The following is a 24,545-nucleotide window of genomic DNA, read 5'->3' on the forward strand; positions in this document are numbered from 1 at the left end:
ATTTTTGTGGATGCTGCCTCCTAGTCCTTCTTCTTTGACTTGTCCTTCTTCCTAAGAGTACACTACATGCTGTAGTGGCCAAGCTCACAACACCTAAAGCACTTGACCTTCGACGTGTCCTTTTTCTTCTTCTGCTCCCCCTGTCCCTGACTAAGACCCTTTGATGTGAGGGCCACATTGTCCTCCTCCTTCACACCCTTGGATCTGTTGCTACTGCAGCCACTGATGGAGCTCTTTAGCAAAGCTCGCCTCAATTCCTCCTACCGCAAGTTGGACCACATCCTATCCCATCTTGGTAGCGTGTATCTGCCCAATATACTTTGGACAAAGACTTGTCAATCCTCTGAGACACTCTTCAGTGCCAAACGTACTAGCTTTGATTGTTGAGGCGCTGCCCCAATAGTCGCAAGCCGATCTCGAACTTCCTGAATTCTAGTGAGGAAGGGATCTACGCCTTCCATTTTCTACATCCTGATGCATCTCATCTTTGTTGAAGAATCTAGGGAAAATAATGGCTTAGTGATTCTTCTTCAAACTTATCGATAACGTTTGTGTTGTCTTTCTCTTCTATGTGCTTATATTCGTTATGTTAGTGTGTTCTTCAAATAGTTATCAAAATAGAAGATCAACAGTAGAACATGTACAAAGTATATTGGCTCCAAGCCGAGGCAAAACCTCTCCTCTTGAGAGTAAAACCCTTGAATCTCTTCTTATAGATGTTTAGTGTATGAACACCAAGACCCTTGACAAATCTTTGACTAAACCTTCAATATACTCGTCACTATCCCTTGCACTATCTGACCTTTGTTTCACAGTCTTTAGCTTTTACTGCACTCCTTTAGATTTCATCCTCCTTATGCATTCGTCTTCTTAACACATTTCTCTGCTTCTCGGCTACCACAATTCTTCACTTGACAGTGTGTTGAGATCTTCGTTCTGCTGGGAGTGATACAACAGTCTTACACCTAGAGAGTATATATCATCCGTGTTTGTGAGATAGACATCACCGAGAGACAGTCCTTATTATGATGGTTTCTTCATTTGGATAGACTGTGTTCTGCTCTTCACCGAGAGATAGACTTCACCGAGAGACATACTTGTTATCTGAGCTTCTCTGAGTTACTGCGGTTCTGTGTCTTCCTTCTTCGTTATTTCTTCTTCAGAGATGATCCGAAGTTCTGGGCTTGTAATACCACATCATGCATTATGTATATGAGTCAGTGTTGACATCAAATGAGCATCACCCGATGCAATGAGTGCTAAGTGAACTATTCAAAAATCATGAGAAATTAGTCAACTACGACTACCTCTCATGGAAATGGTCATAGATGAATGACTTACTTAATGCAGTTGAATCCCAAAATGATATCTAATATAACGCACTGCAGAAACCCCTTAATACTTAAATTCAAAGAGAGTGAAGGGAACTCTACTTGAATGGTTCATGAGGCACAATACTTGCTAAGGTTTTGTAAATGGGGTAGCAAGCTAAGTGTGCTTGATTGTGGGGAAAACTCCACAGTTAAGCGTGCTTGAGCCAGAGGCGATCTAGGATGGGTGACCTCACGGGAAGTCCTGGTTATCGGGTGCAATCCCCGGAAATGATGATTGATGCTATGTAATTCATTTCACTAGTTTCAATCCCACTTCTTCACCCCTGTGAGCATCACCCGATGCAATGAGTGCTAAGTGAACTATTAAAAAATCATGAGAAATTAGTCTGTTACGACTACCTCTCATGGAAATGGTCATAGATGAATGACTTACTTAATGCAGTTGAATCCCAAAATGATATTTACTCACCCGATGCAATGAGTGCTAAGTGAACTATTCAAAAATCATGAGAAATTAGTCGATTACGACTACCTCTCATGGAAATGGTCATAGATGAATGACTTAATTAATGCAGTTGAATACCAAAATGATATCTGCTCACCCGATGCAATGAGTGCTAAGTGAACTATTCAAAAATCATGAGAAATTAGTCAGTTACAACTACCTCTCATGGAAATAGTCATAGATGAATGACTTACTTAATACAGTTGAATCCCAAAATGATATCTAATATAATGCACTGTGGAAACCCCTTAATACTTAAATTCAAAAAGAGTGAAGGGAACTCTACTTGAATGGTTCATGAGGCACAATACTTGCTAAGGTTTTGCAAATGGGGTAGCAAGCTAAGTGGTCTTGATTGTGGGGAAAAACTCCACAATTAAGCACGCTTGAGCCAGAGGCGATCTGGGATGGGTGACCTCTCGGGAAGTCCTGGTTACCAGGTGCAAGCCCCGAAAGTGATGATTGACGCTATGTGATTCATTTCACTAGTTTCAATCACACTTCTTCACCCCTGTGAGCATCACCCGATGCAATGAGTGCTAAGTGAACTATTAAAAAATCATGAGAAATTAGTCAGTTACGACTACCTCTCATGGAAATGATCATAGATGAATGACTTACTTAATGCAGTTGAATCCCTAAAATGATATCTAATATAATGCACTGCGGAAACCCCTTAATACTTAAATTCAAAAAGAGTAAAGGGAACTCTACTTGAATGGTTCATGAGGCACAATACTTGCTAAGGTTTTGCAAATGGGGTAGCAAGCTAAGTGGGCTTGATTATGGGGAAAACTCCACAGTTAAGCGCGCTTGAGGCAAAGGCGATCTTGGATGGGTGACCTCCCGGGAAGTCTTGGTTACCGGGTGCAAGCCTCTGAAGTGATGATTGACGCTATGTGATTCATTTCACTAGTTTCAATCCCACTTCTTCACCCTTGTGAGCATCACCCGATGCAATGAGTGCTAAGTGAACTATTAAAAAATCATGAGAAATTAGTTAGTTACAACTACCTCTCATGGAAATGGTCATAGATGAATGACTTACTTAATGCAGTTGAATCCCAAAATGATATCTAATATAATTCACTACGGAAACCCCTTAATACTTAGATTCAAAAATAGTGAAGGGAACTCTACTTGAATGGTTCATGAGGCACAATACTTGCTAAGGTTTTGCAAATGTGGTAGCAAGCTAAGTGGGCTTGATTGTGGGGAAAACTCCACAGTTAAGCACGCTTTGCGAGAGGCGATCTGGGATGGCTGACCTCCCGGGAAGTCCTTGTTACCGGGTGCAAGTCCCAGAAGTGATGATTGACACTATGTGATTCATTTCACTAGTTTCAATCCCACTTCTTCACCCCTGTGAGCATCACCCGATGCAATAAGTGCTAAGTGAACTATTAAAAAATCATGAGAAATTAGTCAATTACGACTACCTCTCATGGAAATGGTCATAGATGAATGACTTACTTAATGCAGTTGAATCCCAAAATGATATCTAATATAATGCATTGCGGAAACCCCTTAATACTTCAATTCAAAAAGAGTGAAGGGAACTCTACTTGAATGGTTCGTGAGGCACAATACTTGCTAAGGTTTTGCAAATGGAGTAGTAAGTTAAGTGGGCTTGATTGTGGGGAAAACTCCACAGTTAAGCGCGCTTGCACCAAGGGCGATCTGGGATGGGTGACCACCCAGGAAGTCCTAGTTACCGGGTGCAAGCCCCGGAAGTAATGATTGATGCTATGTGATTCATTTCACTAGTTTCAATCCCACTTCTTCACCCCTGTGAGCATCACCCGATGCAATGAGTACTAAGTGAACTATTCAAAAATCATGAGAACTTAGTCAGTTACGACTACCTCTCATGGAAATGGTCATAGATGAATGACTTAATGCAGTTGAATCCCAAAATTATATCTAATGAGCTGGGTTGACTTAAGGAGATCATTTTTTTTCATTTAGGCTGACTTGCAAGGGATAGTGACACTTATTCATTTGAAGCGTAGATATTTTTGACATGACTTCCATAATATTTATGTTAAGACACAAAATCCTAAAGATGTCAAGAAGATGTCCTTGACCTATGGTACACACATCTTGCTCATGAAACCCATGATGCAAGGAATAATAAATGTTTCTTTTCATAATATTATATTTACAAGTCATAATGAAAACTGAACCTAGTTACGTTTTCTTCAACGCTCCCTCTTAACTAGGGAGGTATTCATTAAATGGTACAAGGCTATTCATCACTAAAGAGATCTCATAAAAAGAGTTAGACTAGTAATCCATCTGTATAACATCATGATAACCAACATTGTCACATAGTGAGGCCTTGACTAACAGCTATATCTCTTAATAGATCATAGAACAATGTTGGCGAGACCAATAATGATAGACACCTTCATCATTGTCTCTCAAGGTACATACCCACCTGAGTGTTCACCGAGTATGACCTTCTAGGACTATTCTTATCTTGGGTCCCTAGCCCTCAAAGAATATCAATCCTCTTGCCTACTCTTATATTGGATGCCCTACACATCCTCAAAGAGCATCGGATGCCAGATGATTACTCAATCCTCCATCCTTTCTTCCAAAATGAAGACAAGGATGATGTGTCTATCTCTCCCTCTCAACTAGGGAAGATATGTCAACCAAGCCAAGCTTATTTCTGAAATACATAAGCTTTTTATTGGGTAGAGACTTCGTCAAAATGTCTGCAGTTTGATCATCTGTGGGGATATACTCCAGCTTCAGCACACCATCCTGTACCAACTTTTGAATGTAATGGTATTTGTTGTTTATGTGCTTTGTTTTCCCATGAAATACTGGGTCCTCAGATAGTCTTATACAACTGGTATTATCACAATGTATGATGGTAGGGTCCAATGGCCCTGCTACCAAAGCGAATAACACCTTTCTCAACTAGACTGCTTCCCTGCTTACTTCACAAGCTACAACGTACTCGACTTTAGCACTACTTAAGGCCACTGTCTCTTGCTTTTTGCTCATCCAAGAGACCATAGAGGATCCTAGGTTAAAACATCCTCCTGTAGTGCTTCTTCCATCCTTCTCGCTTCCTCCCCAGTTGGAATCAGTGAATCCTTCTAGATTTACACTTCTTCCCTTTTCATATTTCAGGCAATAATGGATGGTTCCTTGTAGATATCTTAATATGTGTTTTGCAGCTATCCAATGATCATGTCTCGGTTCTATTTGAAATTGACTGAGAATGTTTACTGCAAAACATATATCTGGCCAAGTATTTACTAGATACATCAGAGATCCTACTAGTTGTCTATACTTGGTAGGATTTACTGGACTGGATTCAGAGTTTCTTAACATCTTCAAGTTTGTGATCATCGGAGTGGTCATGGGTTTGCATTCCATCATATCAAATTTCTTTAGTAATTTGATCACATACTTCCCTTGTCCCAAGTAGATTTCATTTGGCTCTTGCCAAACTTCTAGACCCAAATAGTAGTGCATGAGTCCTAAATCCTTCATGTCAAATTTTGTTGTTAGCAATTTCTTACATTCTTGAATTCTTTCTTCGATCCCAGTGATTAGAAGATCGTCTACATATAGAAGTATGATGACAGGTTCATCATTTTCTATTTTGATGTAAAGGTTTGGATCAGAGGTAATTTTCTTGAAACCCAATCTTTGCAAGTATGCATCCATTCTGGCATATCATCCTCTAGGAGCTTGCTTGAGGCCATAGAGTACCTTCTTTAATCTGTCATTTTCCTTTACTTCACATCAGAGTGGTTGTTCAATGTAGACATCTATGGTGCCATTCAAAAATGTTGTTTTGACATCCATTTGATGTACCTTCCATTTCATGGATGCTCCCAGAGACATCATAGCTCAGATTGTGGTGTACTGTGGGAGCAAATGTTTCTTCACAGTCAATGCCTTCTTCCTGAGAGAAGCCTCGAGCCACGAATCTTTCCTTGAGTTTTTCAATGCTTTCATCGGTAGCATGCTTGATTTTATATAACCATTTAGAGATTACCACTGACTTGTCATCTGGTTTTGGGAGAATTTCCCAAACTCCATTCTTCATGATAGATTGGTATTCCTCATTCATTGCATCTTTCCATTCTTGATGTTTGGCTACTTCTTCAAAGGTAGAAGGTTCTTCTCCAATGACCTTTGATATGTATGTTGCATATGCTGAGTATATTTTTGGTTTCTTGCTTTCCCTGAAAGTTCGATTTGCCGTGTGACCTTCTGCTTCTTGAAGAGTGGATGTTAACCAATAAGGTCTTTTCCTTCCTTCATGGATGGTGATAGGTTCACTAGGACCTTCTTCTTCATGGTGAGAGATTTCTTCTTCATTAGAAGCTTCCTCTTCAAACATAGGAATATCCTCCTCATTATAATCAGATGGGAGATCCTTGGATTTCTTGAAGGCAATGCTTTCATCAAAGATTGCATCTCTACTTACTTCTATTTGGTGTCCTTCCTTTATGTAGATTTTGTAGGCTTTGGAAGAGTTGTTATATCCAACAAAGATTTCGTTCTTGCTTGTGGGATCTCACTTCTTCCTTTTGTCCTTGGGAATGTGGAGATATACTAGACATCCAAATATCCGCAGATGATCAATATTAGGCTTCTTTCCAGTAAAGACTTCTTTATGAGTTATATTGCCAAGGGACCTATGGGGACTTCTATTCTTTCGTTCAGCTACTCCATTTTGTTCAGGATTATAGGGAACAATGAGCTCCCTCTTAATCCCAACCTCTTTACAGAAAGCAATAAGTTCTTTGGAAGTGTATTCACCTCCATTATCTGATCTTGGGATCTTTATCTTTCTTTCTGTAAGATTTTCTACCTCTATCTTGAATTCTTGAAATTTTGTGAATACAGAAAGAAATAAGTTCTTTGGAAGTGTATTCACCTCCATTATGGATCTTTATCTTTCTTTCTATAATATTTTCTACTTCTATCTTGAATTCTTGAAATTTTGTGAATACTTCATCCTTTGTTTTAAGTAGATACACCCAAGTTTTTCTTGAATGATTATCAATGAATGTAACATAGTATAGATGACCTCCAAGAGATTTGGACATAGGCCCACATACATCAGAGTGAATGAGATCTAGAATCTCTTGAGCTCTAGATGTGTTGTTTGCAAATGGTTTCTTTGTACTCTTTCCTAGGGCATAGCCTTTGCAGACTCCTTCATGCTCTTCTTTAAGATTTGGAATCCCATTTACAATGGAATTTAGGGTTGATAGAATTTTGTAATGGAGATGGCCTAATCTTCTATTTAATAATTCACATGGGCTTATTTCCATGTGGACAAGTGCTTGATTTTGAGGGGATGAGGGTTTGTATAGTCTATCTTCTCTAACTCCAATGACTCTAGCTTTTTCAAATGCTTGAATCTTTGGTCCAAACTACTAATTTACCATCAATAAAAGCAACTCTATCTCCCTTTTCTTCTAGAGATGAAACAAAAATTAGATTTTTGTACAAACCTGGAACATATAATATGTTGTTGAGATGAATGTTACCTCCACCTTCCAACGCAATTGATGTTGATCCAATTCCTTTGATGAGATAGCTTTTGTTGTCACCAAGCTCCACTGAGTATGAAGATTTTCCTTTAGATAAGGTCTTGAGTTGCTTGTGATACCCGGTCATATGTCTTGAAGCTCCACTGTCTATTACCCATATGTTTTCATCTTGGAATGTTCTTGAGAGAGCTGAGAACAATCTTGAATCTTTTGGATCTTGAGAAGAGAAGAATTTACTCCATACTGTTTTGAAGTATTGCTTGATTGGTCCAGCTAAAGATGAGCACTTCTTTACCAGTTTTTCTATGGTATAGTTGATCTCCTTCCTGCCCTCTTTGAACCATAGCTCTGATACCATGTTGAAGAATCTAGGGCAAATAATGGCTTAGTGATTCTTCTTCAAACTTATTGATAACGTTTGTGTTGTCTTTCTCTTCTATATGCTTATCTTCGTTATGTTAGTGTGTTCTTCAAACAATTATCAAAATAGAAGATCAACAATAGAACATGTACACAGTATGTTGGCTCCAAGCCAGGGAAAAACCTCTCCTCTTGAGAGTAAAACCCTTGAATCTCTTCTTATAGATGTTTAGTGTATGAATACCAAGACCCTTGACAAATCTTTGACTAAAGATTACCTTCAATATACTTGTCACTATCCCTTGCACTGTCCGACCTTTGTTTCACAGTCTTTAGCTTTTACTGCACTCCTTCAGATTTCAGCCTCCTTATGCATTTGTCTTCTTAACACAGTTCTCTGCTTCTCGGCTACCACAATTCTTCACTTGACAGTGTGTTGAGATCTTCGTTATGTTGGGAGTGATACAACAATCTTACACCTAGAGAGTATAGATCATCCGTGTTTGTGAGACAGACTTCACCGAGAGACAGTCCTTACTGTGATGATTTCTTCTATTGGATAGACTGTGTTCTGCACTTCACCGAGAGACAGACTTGTTATCCGAGCTTCTCCGAGTTACTGCGGTTCTGTGTCTTCCTTCTTCACTATTTCTTCTTCAGAGATGATCTGAAGTTCTGGGCTTGTAATGCCACATCATGCGTTATGTATATGAGTCAGCGTTGACATATATTAGGCCGACATGTGAGCCATGAGTTGGGCCGACTTAAGGAGATCACTGTTTTTCATTTAGGCCAACTTGCAAGGGATAGTGACACTTATTCATTTGAAGCGTAGATCTTTTTGACATGACTTCCATAATATTTATGTTAAGACACAAAATCATAAAGACATTAAGAAGATGTCCTTGACCTATGGTACACACATCTTGCTCATGAAACCAATGATGCAAGGAATAATAAATGTTTCTTTTCATAATATTATATTTACAAGTCATAATGAAAACTAAACCTAGTTACATTTTCTTGAACAATCTTCTCTTCTAGGAACATCTTATGTTGCTCCGAAGTACCCTGGTATAGCGTGGAGAGAGCATCCCACATCCTTTTGGTCGTTCCCTTGGCCGCTATATGTGAGACTTTATGATCCTGAACTCCATCTAGGATCATTCACTTTGCCTTTGCCATTTCCTTCTTGTACTCCTTCAGTTGATCTGCATCCTAAGGAACTGCTACCACATTGTCTATGTAGGCTTTCAAGCTATATTCATATAGAAGGAAGGACATCCTAGCCTTTCAAATGACATAGCTAGAAGAACCCTCCCTGATCTCTAAGCCCAGCTATGGCCATCTCTGATCTGATCTGGAAACTCCCTCTTCCTTTGCTCAACCGGTGCTCTGCTACTCGCACTCCCTCCTGGAATGTGCAGTTCTGCTATCTGCTATTACCGATCTGCAACTGGGAAAATCAGATTTCTTGGCTAGAAACCCTCTGAGAGAAATCTCCCTCTGTGTGTACAATTTCTCTTCCACCCGATGTTGATTCTGCAACTACAAAACCCTTTGCATCCAACTAGAAATCTGCTCAGCAAAAATCTGAGTTGTCGCTGCTCCCTTTGACAGCTGAAATCACCTCCTGGGCAAATTGAATTTTTCTGCCAATCCTGTAGTGAAAAATCAAACTCTTTCCCTAGCAATTTGAACTGCCAATCTAGGTGTTGCGCAACCTCTGAGATTTTCGGCCTGCTGCTCCCTATGACTAGCGAAATTCTATCCTCCGCTTCTGAGCTTCCCATCTGATCACTCATGCTCTGATACCATGTAAAAATTTCATCTATCACAGCAACTAGAAACTATTTTCATAATTGTTAATTTATTTGCAATCTACTACAACAAATACCAAATAATTCACACTGTGATTTTCACAAATAAATATTGCAGAAGAAAAATAGCATTGGAATCTGAGAAAATCTAGCACACACACAATAAAAATGACACATTTATTTTTGGACAAATGTCCATAGATAAACCCAATGCGGGAAAATTGGTGCAGAGACTAAGGGTTTTATTATTATGCAGCAGTGAAATCTGAGTACAATAATCTAGATGTTGAAAGTGGCTACCCTGTAGAGAAAAATACTAACAACAATCTAGTGAGGAATTTTCCTCACCCCACAGGCAAATCCGGCACTAAAGACTGGCCTCGAAACCCTCTGCACCTTGCCCTGTGTCACCCTCTACATGGGCTCTGAGCAAGCACAAATTTGTATGGCCTGGATCTCACACTGAGCTACCTCTTTTTCTTGCCATTGACTCTGGAAACGTTTCTCCCGGACTCTGCAAAATTCTTTTTCCTCCAAAACTCTGAAATGACTTCCCGAATCTGCAAATCGAACTACCTCTAGAGGCTACTATGCAGTGCCTACATCAACCTCGTTATGGCTCTTCTGCCTCTCTACAAATGCACTCACTGGATCTGGAAATCTTCCTCTAGCCTCATTTTTTGCCCCTCACTGTATCTGCTTCGATCTCTAGCTCTCCATCAACTGTTGTTGCTCTTTGGAAATTGATCTGCCAAGGAAATCGAACTACTGAAGTGTATTCTCCAAGTGCCCATCGACTTCTTCTTATAATCCTCTATTGGGACTCCAACGGCCAAGATTAAATCTTAATCAAGGGCTAGGATCATCTTGAAGTCGATCCGTGTGAGTTTCTAGACTATTCTCACCTTGACTTAATTAATTCTGATTAATTAACCATATTCCCTAAGTTTAGACTTAGGAAATATTTAAAAATCGGCTAATAATCTAATTAAGTCATTTCTAGGTCGAATTTCGAGAAACGATTTCTGGGTTATGGATATCTCAAGTATTCTAGTCTCTTCACCAATTTTTGTGGCTAGAACACATTTGATGCTATAAAAACTAATAGTTTTGTGAGCATGAGTTGGTGAGACAAAGTAATAGAGAGAACAGGGTTGTGTGTGTGAGCTTGTGAGAGGAAGAGTGTGCAAGAGAAGCTTGTGCGCGGATTGATAGAGGATAATTCCTTTAGGAATGCAGTAGAATTTAAGAGTAATTCCTAAATAATAGCAGCCTCTATTGTGCTAGGATTTAAGAGAAATCAGCACAAGGAAATGGGAACTCAGCCAGCCAATGAAACGAAGAAGCAGGATCAGCATTCTTGCAAGGTGTTTCAAGCTAAGGACTAGCAGGGAGAATAAATTGTTTTCTCTATTGAAACAGGATTGTGTTGTAAGTGATCCACGGCTCTAAATTTCTATCAACAAAATTCTCAATCAAGCAGAGGGTTTTCCTAGTTGGGTTCCCTAGAAAAAAAATGATATTGTGTGACTGTGTTATTTCAGATCCTATTCCACTGCAAATAAGTAGAGAAAATTTGTGTCCTAATGAAAAGAAACTAGCTTTCAGATTGTTCATTAGAGCAGTTGCAGATTTTCAAGGATTTTCTACATTTATCTAGCAGGGTAACTTTAAAAAAAGACATCACAATCATTACTAGTTCCTTTACTAAATCTTCATTAAAGGGAAAAAAAACCATATACTTGGAAGATTGCAAAACATATTTACTAGTTCCTAGACCAAAGAAAGAGATATTCTTCGCCCCAAAAGACTCAATTGATCAAGTGTCATTTCAGCATCACGCATAGATCCATTTGACCTTGATGCAATGAGATTTAATGCATCATTATCTATTTCTGGCCCTTCCTGCAATGCAATTGACTGCAAATTTTTCACCATATCAATTTCTTTTAATTTGGGAAATAAAAATTTCTCGCACCTGAATAGAATAGTATGGGGTAGGCATTCTATATTTGAAGTAATGAGAATAAAGACTATATTCCAAAGTATTTCATCAGTGCTTTTGAGAATTTATTCCAGTCATCACTTGCCAAAGTATCACAGTTGTCAACTATAAAGACTCCATAATGAGAGGATGGCGAATAGGTAACCACATTGTCAAGGGCTATCTGAAAACTCTAAAATGTCGGGGAGCCAATGCCACCACTTTATTTTACTTCAGAATTCTTACCAAGGCTTTGAGCTAAACATGAACAACAGAGTCCACAAGGTTGTGACAGATCCAGAGAATGGGAGTTCATGGCCGCTGAAAATATTCTAGTACATGATGTTTTACCTGTTCCTTAAGGAGCATGGAACGCATAAACTGGGGCAATCTTTCCCCTCACTATAGCATTCATGAAAGCTTGAGCAGTTAAATTTTTCCCGACCAATTCTTCAAATGTCTTTGGATCATACTTCTGAGACAAGCTCCTACACCTATCTTGAGCTCTCAAAACACCATTGCCCATAGTATCTTGTCCATGTCCAAAATGACTGATCAATCTGGTTTCGTAAACCATGTCAATATTTTGTCTGAGACAAATTTTATGGTCAGCATAGAGATATAGCTCACCTAAAAGCATTCCTCATTGTTTATCTGTATCTGCACTTTCCTAAGACCCAACTGATTCCATTAGTAGGGGAAGCAACTCAGAATCAGAATCTAAAGAAGAAATAGAATGATCAGATGTTTCTAATGCAGCGGAAAACTCCCCTTGAGAACTGGAATAGCTTTGTGATGCAAGACCTTCAATTTGCCGTGGCAGAATCTAAAATCCCACAAGAGAGGCTCCTACCTGCCAAATCCAATATACTTTTGCCTCTATCATGTATTCTAGACCAATTGCAAGGAATCACACAACCCTTTTTGGGAATATCAATGACTGTTGATTTCCCACTTCCGGCTTGAAGTCTATCCTTTTGTGAACCTGTGAAATCTTTGTTACTAATCCCACCACGACTACCAGAGTTCAAAGCAACTGAAACTGATAAATGCTCACACTCACAGTGCCTTCCTGCTTCTGTGTGAATGGACCTCTTAATGCCTTCTAGCTTGTGCTTTTTTGACCTGTCCAATTCCCCTCCTGGATAATTTGGGTGATAATGTGAGTCAAAGCAAGAAGTTGAACAATCGTTATCATCAATTTGTGAGCCTGTCTCTGCTTCTTCATCACGGATTCTATCTTTCCTTATACAGTCATTATTTTGAAAGAGGTGCAAAGAACAAACCTTGAGATTTTTTGCTGCTCTGTTTTTCAACTTACCATCCAAACTATTTGATATATTTTCTTTAGTATCCCTGTTATTGCCTCTTGGAGGTAATGTCATTTAATATGTATTACGTTCCATTCTCCCTTGAGAATGAAATGCGTCACTTGACAACCTACCTTTTCTGCACAAATCCTTTGCTTTAGGCTTCTTTCAAAGCTCAGAATCACTTCTCCGATTTTTATGAGTCAAACCCTTCTTCCTCCCATTTCTTTTCAATTCTATGTGTCCTAACCTACTATCTGCTTGACCATACCCAATCAATTTCCTCCTTCTCCTTTTTCATCTATCAGCTTCTATTGAACCTTTCTTACCGCTTCTTCCTACTACACCTCTTGTTTTCCTAGATGTCTCACTTTGAGAAAGAAGAGATGCAGTCAGAGGAGTAGGACTTCTCTGTTAGTTTGACAACGAATTAGTAACTTTGGGTAAAATGTAACTAGATAGTTTTATACAGTTTTATATCGAAATATTAGTTATGTAACGATGATCGATGATATAAAACTAACAAATACCCATGAAATGTAATGTGCGGAGAACCATTGTTGAATAACAAATTCCAATCCATTCAGTTTCTTGTCTTGGTTATTCTGTTGAGCTTTCTTGTTTTCTTCATTATTTCAGTTATTCGTACAACAATTGGTATCAGAGCTCCGAGGGCGGTGAGCCTGGGCGTGAAAGAAAGCGGGTGTGCATTGAAGGCGTGAGTCCAAGTTTTTTTTGCTGTGTGAAGACCAGCGAGGCGTGGCTGTGCGTTGAAGGCGTGAGAGGTTGTGTAAAGACCTGTGTGAGGCACAAAGCCTGCGTGAAGATCCGAGGCCAGTTCTTCTGCGTGCAAAACCCTCTGCCTGCGTGTTGCTGCGTGAGAGCTTGCGTAAGGCCAGTTTTTTCTGCCTGAGCGTAAGTGAATCTGCCAGTTTTCTACCTGAGCATGAGTGAATCAGCCAGTTTTCTGCCTGAGCGTGAGCGTGAATCTGCCTCTGCCTGAGCGTGAATCCCTGGTTTGGGTCAGTGCGTGAAGAGCCAGACTGCTCCGTGAAGAGATTGCTACGTAGCGTGAGGCGTTTTTCAGACTACTCCGTGAAGAGATTGCTGCGTAGCGGGAGGCGTTTTTTTTTAAAGAGCCTGTAGACGTGTTGTCCCTGCGTGAAAAACCAGACTGCTGGTGCTGTCCTTGCGTGAAGAGCCAGACTCCTACGTTATCTGCCTGCTGGCCTGCATAAAGTTGCAGAGGACTTGTGACAGAGGACGTGCTGTCCCTGCGTGAAAAAACCAGACTGCTGGTGCTGTCCCTGTGTGAAGAACCAGACTCCTGCATTATCTGCCTGCTGGCCTGCATAAAGTTGCAGAGGACTTGTGACAGAACCTCTTTGGAAACGAAAGGAATCCGAAAACCCGAAGAACGAAGCGAATCAGGTCGATTCAGGTATGATAGACGAAGTTTTATCTGCTGAAGAATTATGTATGATAGATGAAACTTCACCTGAATGTAATGTCTCTCAGAGTTTTGATAGCTGGCTGTTAGACTCTGGTGCTTCGCATCACATGTGCCCACATAGAAATTGGTTTACCTCGTATGAAAATGTAAACGGTAGTTCTGTGTTTATAGGTAACAATGTGTCATGTCAGACTGTTGGGATGAGAGATATCAGGATTAAGATGTATGATAACACTGTTAGGACATTAACTAGTGTTAGACATGTACCTGATTTGAAGAAAAAATTAAACTCTTTGGATTCAGATGGTTATAAGTTTACAGGTCAGGATGGCGTCTTTAAAGTCTTTAAAGGTGCCCTTGTGGTTATGAAAGCAGAAAAGGTCGGAAATCTTTACAGGTTAAAAGGAAGTACTTAGGTCAGTGAAGCAGCGGTTCCGTCAGAAAAGGAAGAAGCAGGTACTCGTCTGTGGCATCAGCGATTGGGTCATATGAGCGAGAAAGGTCTTCATATACTGATGAAACGTAAATCTCTTCCCGGTCTGAAATCCTTGAATTTAGATTTCTGTAAACATTGTGTGTATGGAAAACAGTGTAAACAGAGATTTAAAGTTGGAAATCATAATAGTAAAGATGTTTTAGACTACATTCATTCTGATCTGTGGGGGCCTTCCCCTGTTGTGTCATATGGAGGTGCATTGTATTTTTTAACGTTGATTGATGATTACTCTCGTAAAGTTTGGGTCTATATGCTAAAAAGGAAAGCTGATGTATTAAATGTCTTTAAACAATTTAAAGTAATGGTAGAGAAAAGAACAGGCAAATCTATTAAATGTCTAAGAACTGACAATGGTGGTGAGTTCACTTCTGTTGAATTTGAACAATACTGTAAGGATAAGGGCATTGTTAGACACAAAACTGTTGTTTATACTCCTCAGTAAAATGGTGTTGCTGAGCGTATGAATCGGACTCCTATGGAAAGAGCCAGAAGCATGATCAGCAATGCTAACTTGCAAAAGGAGTTGTGGGCAGAAGCAGTATCTACTGCTTGTTATTTAGTTAACAGATCACTTTCAGTAGCAATTGATTGTAAAATTCCTGAAGAAGTTTGGACAGGTCAGTCTTGTGACTATTCACATTTGAGGATATTTGGCTATGATGCTTATTCTCTTATTCTGAAAAATCAGCGTTCAAAATTAGATCCAAAGTCGAAATGTTATGTCTTTGTTGGGTATGACTATGCAGTGAAAGGATATAGGTTGTGGGATCCTACATTGCGGAAGATAGTCATTAGTAGAGATGTAACATTTGATGAATCCTCTCTGTTAAAATCAAATGTTGAAAGAATTGAACAGGAACAGGTATTGCCGAATCAACGAGTTCAGTTGGAGGCTAGACCTTTCGGTGACAGTCGAAAGGAAGGAGAGACTTCTGGAGAAAAAGTTGTTAAAGACACAAAGGAAGCCATTGAAGCTTCTGAACCAGTGCAAGTTTCTGAACCAGTTCAGCAACCAGTCGCTCTGAGAAGGTCTACAAGGGAAAGGAAAACTCCCAAAAGGTATGAAGATTCTGCTTCATCTTTTGCTTTGATTACTGAAGATGGGGAACCTTCTTATTATCAGGAAGCAGTAGATGATACAGATAGCGAGAAATGGAAAGCAGCTATGGAAGAAGAAATGGACTCCTTAGCCAAGAACAATACCTGGGATCTTGTAGAGCTTCCTGAAGGGAGAAGTGTTGTTGGATGAAAATGGGTCTTCAAGCTGAAACGGAAAGTTGATGGAAGTATCGAAAGGTATAAGGCGAGACTGGTAGCAAAAGGGTATTCTCAGGTTGAAGGTATAGACTTTCATGAGATTTTTTCTCCAGTTGTAAAACTTGTTTCTATACGTACTGTGTTGGCACTAACTGCGTTGCTTAATCTTGAGTTAGAACAGTTAGATGTTAAAACAGCTTTTCTACATGGTGATTTGAACGAAGAGATATATATGGAACAACCAGAAGGTTTTGTACGAGGTCGCAGCAGAAGATTAGTTTGCAAGCTCAGGAAATAATTGTATGGTCTGAGGCAGTCTCCCAGACAATGGTACAAGAAGTTTGATTCCTTCATGGTGAGCCAGAACTTTATAAGAAGTGAGTATGATCATTTTGTGTACTTCAAAAGTTTCAATGGCATATTCATTATCTTAGCTTTGTATGTTGACAATATGCTTATTGCAAGCAAAAGCATGGAAGAGATCAATAGGTTAAAGGCTCAACTCTCTAGGACGTTTGATATGAAGGATCTTGGAGCAACAAAACATATCTTGGGCATGGAGATACACAGAGACAGGAAAAATGGTAAGCTTTGGTTATCACAGCAGAAGTATGTGGAGAAGGTACTTGAAAAGTTCTCTATGAATAATGTGAAACCTGTTAATGTTCCACTAGCTTCCCATTTTAAGCTTTCTTCGTTTTTGAGTCCTAGAGCTGATGACGAAAAGCAGTATATGTCTCATGTACCATATGCAAACGCTGTAGGCAACTTAATGTATGCGATGGTATCTACAAGACCTGACATTTCACATGCAGTTGGAGTTGTCAGTAGGGTCATGGCAAATCCAGGTAAAGAACATTGGCAAGCAGTGAAATGGGTGCTTCAATATCTAAGAGGCACAAGTGACCATTGCATCGTCTTTAATGGTAGTGAAGGATCAGTCTGCGGATATGTAGATGCTGACTATGCAGGTGATTTGGACAAAAGAAGATCTACTACAGGTTATGTCTTTACTCTTGCAGGTGGAGCAATTAGTTGGATGTCAAAGCTTCAAGAAACAGTTGTGTTGTCCACTACCGAAGCTGAATATATAGCTGCTTCAGATGCCAGTAAAAAAGCAATCTGGTTAAAGGGTCTGCTCGATGAGATTGGAAGGACGCAAGAGAAAGTGAATGTACTTTGTGACAGTCAAAACGCTATTCACTTGGCTACAAATCCTGCTTATCATAGCAGAACCAAGCACATTGATGTAAGGTATCATTTTCTGAGACATGTGATCGATGGCGGAAAAGTAGCTCTTCAAAAGGTCCATACGCGAGAGAATTGTGCAGACATGTTCACAAAGCCATTTACAATAGAGAAGTTGCGGTGATGTTTAGCTTCTCTTGGCTTGCAGAAAAGATGATGAATGGGCATGGGCAAGAGATTAGGAAAATTGTTGTCAAGGTGGAGTTTGTTAGTTTGACAACGAATTAGTAACTTTGGGTAAAATGTAACTAGACAGTTTTATACCGAAATATTAGTTATGTAACGATGGTCGATGATATAAAACTAACAAATGCCCATGAAATGTAATGTGCAGAGAATCATTGTTGAATAACAAATTCCAATCCATTCAGTTTCTTGTCTTGGTTATTCTGTTGAGCTTTCTTGTTTTCTTCATTATTTCAGTTATTCGTACAACATTCTCGGCCCTTTCCTAAAATCACCACCCATAAGCTTCATACCTCGAAGATCTTTCTTCTTAAATGCACCTTCGTTTTCTAGCTTCTTCATCAATGATCCTACGATAGGAGAATTCGTTGATGGACTTGCAGAAGGGTCACCGAAACATAACATAGGAAAAGGCCAAGGTTGCTGGATATAAACCGACAAACCTATAAATTACAGTTCTCATGTCAGAACTTGAATTTTCTGATCTTCAAACATCTAAGTTTCACTTAAATGTGTGACTAAGCTGGGTATTTTTCGCAAAAGCAAAAGCTGAAAAAATTATTTGTCCCACATGGGGCACCAGAATCGACAGCATTTAGAGGCGGCTTTGAGTTTGAAACCTGTATGACATCTTTGAATAATGCCATCCCTCAGCCACACATTTGTTCCCTAGGTAAATGGTCGATCTCCACTCCTTCGAAGGAAATCTTTGAACATGCAAATTCTCAAGATGTGCATTGTCTCCTTGTCACCTTCCTTCTCACAATCTCGTTAGTTGAAAAATCAAAATTCCTCTTCGTTTTAAATATGTTCTATATAGGACAGCTTTAAGTTTTGATCTTGATTTTGTGGGTATTAACACTGTCTGTGGTGGTGATTAAAAGTTAAAATATATATTTAAAAAAACACACACACAAACAGATGAAATCTAAAAAATAGAGATTAATTCTAACATATCATATATTGCAACATCATTGACATATGAGATTGTCATCTGGTCTACATTCATAGGTTTCACAGTAGGAAGAACATCAAGACTGAAAACAAAATAGAAAAATGTTGATAACGACATTTAAGAAAATAGAAAATGTTGCCATTCAAGAAAATAAGTTGAAAGTTCCTTAAAACTCACTAAGGGGCCATCAAGAAACTCAAAAATACCAATAACAACAGAGATAATATTAGCACCAAGAAATATAGAGATAAGCCTTGACCTAGTGGAAGATGAAGTAGCTAGTGCAAATTGATCCAGTGACAAGCATTGGAGGATGGTTTGGCCATGGCCATTACAAAGAAAAGTGGGTTTTTGGGTGCCCAGCTCACAATAAGGTTGGCCACAATCTCACACCACCCATCATTCTGAATAAGAGGCCTAGGAGAGAAGATATCACATCACAACCCCCCCCTTTAATGCTGAACACGAGCCATATGGTAAAGAAACCTACCTAGAACATCATATGTCCAATACCAACACGGTTCAACAAGAAGTCAAAGGTGGCTTAGGAGAGTAGGTATCACATCACACCTTCCCCTCTTAATGTTGAACATGGGCCATATGGTAAACAAACCTCCCTAGAACATCATATGTCCAATACATTCCACAACCCGACAATGGTGGCCTATGGCAAAAGTATAGAAGAAATATCTACTAAAGTAGACCAGAACTAAGAATCTATGTTACCAGATCCACGGGGGTCAACAAAAGGAAACACGGATCCCCGCATCCAAATCGGATCTGGATCCAGATTTGCTTGCATTCGTGTATGATCCGCTAGGGTGTCATTTCAGTGTCAAGTGGAACCTCGCCCTGTGTTTAGGAGCTGATTTAATTGGTTTGGTGGCAGATTCAGTGGTTTTGGAGACGGAAAGGGCGTTGACAGCGCACTGCGGGGGGTTGCATGGTCAAGCAACGTGAGACATCACGTGATTGGGGCGGCAACACATCACAGGAGGTAGTGTGGTCGGGGTGTCACCGGCACGTCACACGTGGGAAACACAACGATTTCATTTCATTTCATTGGTCGGGGCAGTGGGTAGCACAACGATGGTGACACCCGCTGGAGGGGGCTTAGGCATGGGCGGCAAGTTGTTTTATTACGTTTTTTTAATTTATATTAATATTGTCCATGCAATTTTAATTAATTTTTTATTACATTCAATATATAGTATTATTAATATTTCATTTACATTAATTTATTTATAATGTTAATTATAAATCAATATTAATATATTAATATATTTAATCTATATTTATAATATTAATGTTATTATAAATTAAATATTATTAATATTTATTTTATAGTTTTATATATTAATTAATTAATGTTTAATTTTAGATTAAAAAACATATATTGCTACTTGTGTATGGTTTTAATTTATATCTAATTATAAAGACCCATCACTAAAGTGAAGGAACAAATATCAATAAAGACCCAAAATCTCTTTTGTGGTAGTATGTGGAAATTTTTGGCAAAAATGTTGGGGGTGGTTCATACAAATGGAGATGTAGTGAATGCAATAGCATTCCAAATGGCTCATACAATAGGTTTAAGGCCCATCTCACTGGGCAAACTAAAATAGGTGTGCTGGTATGCACCTACTTGATATTATCATATTAGTAGAGTGACCACTCATGAGGCACTCATTTTTGTATTACTGCTATCATTTTTGTATGAGGCAACATGCATCATTTCAGTGTTTAGATTCATAAATTATCTAATGATTTAATTCTAATGTTGTGACTTAGTAATGGTTTTGATTTAGAACTATGTTTTTTAAAATATAAAAAATATTATAATATTTTTTTGTACCTGCGGTATCCTCACTATATCCGGATCCTGGCTTTTCAAAAAACCAACAGATCCATATCCAGATCCGTATCCGTATCTTGGTAACTTAGCTAAGAATATAAGTTCCATTAAAGATGGTGAGTTGGCACATAGCTGCCCCACATGAACAAGTAGTCATACATCCATGAATGTCATTATGAACCAACCAATCAGACATCTCATCACAACATACTAAAGTATTCACAATAAAACCACCAACATTTCCACCACCATACACAAATGTGGCAGGGACAGTAATGAGACCATCATGTCCTCAAACAAGTAAACCCAACAAAGCAAATGCACCATCATATGTGTACTGTAAGAATAATCCACACAATCCAACAACAATGTAGAAGTCTTCATAAAAGGTACATCAATGGGAGGAGGTACATCAATCTATAATAGTGAAAGATCCATTATAATAGTCTAAGAACCATCCATAGAAGAAACTTCAAAGAAGGGCAGTGGAAATGATCCAAGTAATCTGTGAAGTGAAACTTCATCAAATATGACATCGATATTGTATGGATCATATAGACAATATAACAGAATATAAGCCCACATACTTGATCCAAAAATGATGAAATGCAAAATTGATGAAGTTGAACTTTGATCAAGGGTTTGGCACAATGGATTATAGTCATGTGCAAAGTGCAGGGCTCAATGTGTACTATAAATGGTGTTAGCAATATCATCTAGAAGACCTCTGTTGCACATTATTACTCCAGGAATCTCTTCAAACCCCTAAATTCAAGCCTACCAAGGCTCAAAGACACAGCTCTCCATATGACAGATATCTTATAGAGAGTTCTTTATTAAATCTGCCCAAAAAATATTTTAGCCTTGTTGAGGCCAATAGTCATTTTGGGTCCAGCAAGAAAAAGAATCCCCTTTATAAACCAATAAAAGGAAATAGTACCAGCCTTCCAAGAAATCTGCGGTGATGTTTTATGTGGTGAGTAACCCCTAGCAAAAAACACAGCCCGAGTAAGAAATTATGCTGCAAAAACAAACTAGAAGATATGTTGGATTTAAGGAGCAAGAAACACCCAAGGAAGGAGAGTGATCTCTTGTAAAGAGGGATGAATATGCTTTGAGATGCTCACGAAGCCCTGGAAGAGAAGTGTGCCCATTATAAGAGAGTGAAACCATTGAAAAATAAAGATCCAAATTCACAGCCCCATAGGCGATGATGAGAGAACTTTAAATAACTCTGAATAGAATGCTGAAAACAGAGATGTTGATGCAAAAATTTATAAGCACAGACAGCAATAGAAAAACCCCAGTGCTGGGCACCAAATTAATGGACATGATTTATTTACTTACTGCAACAAAAAATGAGCATAAAACAGCCCTAATAAGAGACCTTCCAGCCAAACACTATAAAACCAGCCCTGAAACTCCCCAAACTTGGTCTCCTTCCATATGCCACAAGGGCTGATTGCAAAATTAGTACCAAAATCAGCCAAGAAAAAAGCCATAACGGAGGTAGTGAATTAGATAGGGAAAGGTTCACACCAGCTCTGATATCACGCTGGAATCACACAAAAATAGGGATAGAATAGAACAAAAATGATGGTAGCCCTAACAAAATCACTTGCCTTAACAAGATCACTCAGGATGATAACATACAAGTGAGGTTGAGTTGTGTACTCATACACAACTCCAGTAGGATGTCCTTGACAGTAACCTAGTAAACAATAATTTATCACATCAATGCCCAATTGCATTAACAATACGATAAGAGTTCGCTGTAACCGAATCGGAAGATTGCACCATTCTCAACATATGGACAATTGGCTAGTTCCATGCCAGCAGCTGCCCAGTTTGAAAACGCCCTGTGTTAGGCACATTAATTTATACCAATAAGTTTACCAAGGATTCCATCCATGAATGTAAGGAAGCAATCCTATGGTTTCTCAGCAAGGTTTTCCTTGGCAGATAAAAAAAATAAATGTTATAATAAAATAAACTAGCGTAAACCCTGAGGGTTAGCTCAATTGGTCAAGGCTTCATTGCTAAAGCACCTTGCCATTGGGAGGTCACGGGTTCAATTCTCCCTGATGCCCATGGGGTTAGGCTCATATTAGTATGGTCGGGGGTGTGGTCCCTCCGGGTGTACCTACCCTAATTTTCCACTGAACAAAAATAAATAAATAAATAAACCAACATAAATTTATCTTAACTCCAATATTTTAAGCATAGAAGTTTGGGCCCCGGTTTCTTTGTTAAAAGATTTGTGCTGGTAGATTTTAACTCTTAAGCCATCAGAGGTATGTCCCAATTCAACTATATTTGTGCTGGTAGATTTTAACTTTTCAGCCACCAGAGGTATGTCCCAGTTCAACTAAAAAATGCTAGCATTTTGGAGAAGGCGCCTTCTTTATAGGCACAAAAGTTCATATTCAGTCTACTATATTCCAAGGCCCCCAAGTCCCATTTTTACTTGTACACACACATCGAAAATATGGTTATGAATTGTGGTTGGTTGGGTGTGGTCCACCCACCTACCCTGATTTTACAAAAAAAAAAAAAAAAAAACAACAACATAAATTCATCTTAACTCCAATATTTTAAGCACAAAAGTTTGGGCACTAGTTTCTTTGTTAAAAGATTTGGAGAAAGAAAAATACACCATCGAATTCACATAAAATGTAGTAGCAGTTGAAAAAATGACCGATGCCTCAATCTTTATATATGTGTTTGTGTTGAACTCGTCATGGGAATGGGGTACACATATGGGAGATGAGTTTTTAGGGCGGCAAGTTCGACAATGAAATTTTATATTTATTAAAATATTAAAATTAAAATAAAATTTAGTGATTCAACATAAACATGAATGATAAATTAAAATATAAAAATTATAACTATTACTAATTTTGAAATTCAAATTACAAAATAAAATACTAATACTAATACTATCTAATCATTATTACGCATCACAAAAACAAATCTCATCATCATTGCCCATTGTCAAGAACTTAAGAAGTATTATTAGTCTGCTACAACCTACAATCTACTATTGTCTACATAATCATTCTATGATGCATGATGAATCATTTCAAAATTTAAATAGCAGCTAAAGCCTAAAAGTAAAATTTAATAAAACTGTAAACATGAACAAGTCATTAAAATTTAATTATAAATCTGAAATTAAGAGTCTAGAAAACCATGGATTATAAATTTATAAATTATAGACTATAGTCCAAAATGGAAAAATAATACATAGTCACTAGTGTAGGTGCCAAATGGAAAAATCAAAATGTCTCAAGACAACAAAAAAGGAAGTATGAGTCAATATCCATAGTAGCATGAAGGTTGAAGCTACTCAAAAATTCATATCTTTTGCATCAAGCCTATTTGAAAATGCTTGAGCCTCACTTTCTTCTCTCATGTCATCATCAATGCTTAAGACTACATCTCAATGTCATCTAATGGTACATTAACCAATCTTGTATGGATCGATGGCCCATCATCATCATCATCAATCTAGCAAGCATCGTAAGGATCTACATTCCACTGTGTTGTAGTCCCTGTAAATATTTTGTTATCTTCCTTGTAAGAAGGCGAAGACTGTTGTGCCCATAAACTATTTTCTCCGCTCTTTTAGAGGTAAGCCTATTCCTCTTAATAGAGTGTATAAAATTAAATGTAGACCAATTCCTTCTGCATTTGAAGAACTAGCAACCTGAGATAGTAAATGCATAGCAAGAGAGTGTATTTCTAGTGCATTGTCCCCATACATCCTCCACCATCCACTAGGACTTCTTTGTGCCATACCCAATAAATCTTCCTTTGCAACTTTAGAGAAAGTGGGGCTGCTAAGCAAAGAAAAATAAAAAATTTGTTCTTGAAATATGGTTGCTTGCTCTGGTGTATACATTATACATCTTTTCTATGGCATCAACAAAGCCTTGTTTCACTTCAAAGTCATCTATTGTTGAAACTCTACCTTCCCTCCCCACATACCACTTTGGATTAAGTGCATAAGAAGCTATATGAAGAGTTGTGTTTAGCCTATTCCATCTCTTTTCTATCAACTTTTGGAGTTCATTAAATAACCCCAAAGAGGGCTCCCTTTGACGAATGATGGACTTGATCTTTCCAATCATGTTATCAATTGACTCATATATTTCCCCAAGGCAAGAGCAATTTGAATATGCATACCTGATTAGCTCTACTATTGGAATGGTGAAAGAGACAATGTATTTCACATCAACCCAAATT

At 38.5% G+C, this 24,545-nt stretch overlaps 1 pseudogene; it reads right to left on the reverse strand.

Moving 5' to 3' along the window:
• LOC149202448 (protein STICHEL-like 3) overlaps positions 1 to 12,922 on the reverse strand; it is a 32,161-nt pseudogene extending 19,239 nt beyond the window's left edge.
• Between the last annotated feature and the right edge of the window lie 11,623 nt (positions 12,923 to 24,545).

The sequence above is a fragment of the Pinus tabuliformis genome, chromosome 2_1 (genome assembly GCF_031772625.1).
Source record: "Pinus tabuliformis cultivar Carrire ecotype Pingquan chromosome 2_1, CPIR1, whole genome shotgun sequence".
Classification (NCBI taxonomy): domain Eukaryota; kingdom Viridiplantae; phylum Streptophyta; class Pinopsida; order Pinales; family Pinaceae; genus Pinus; species Pinus tabuliformis.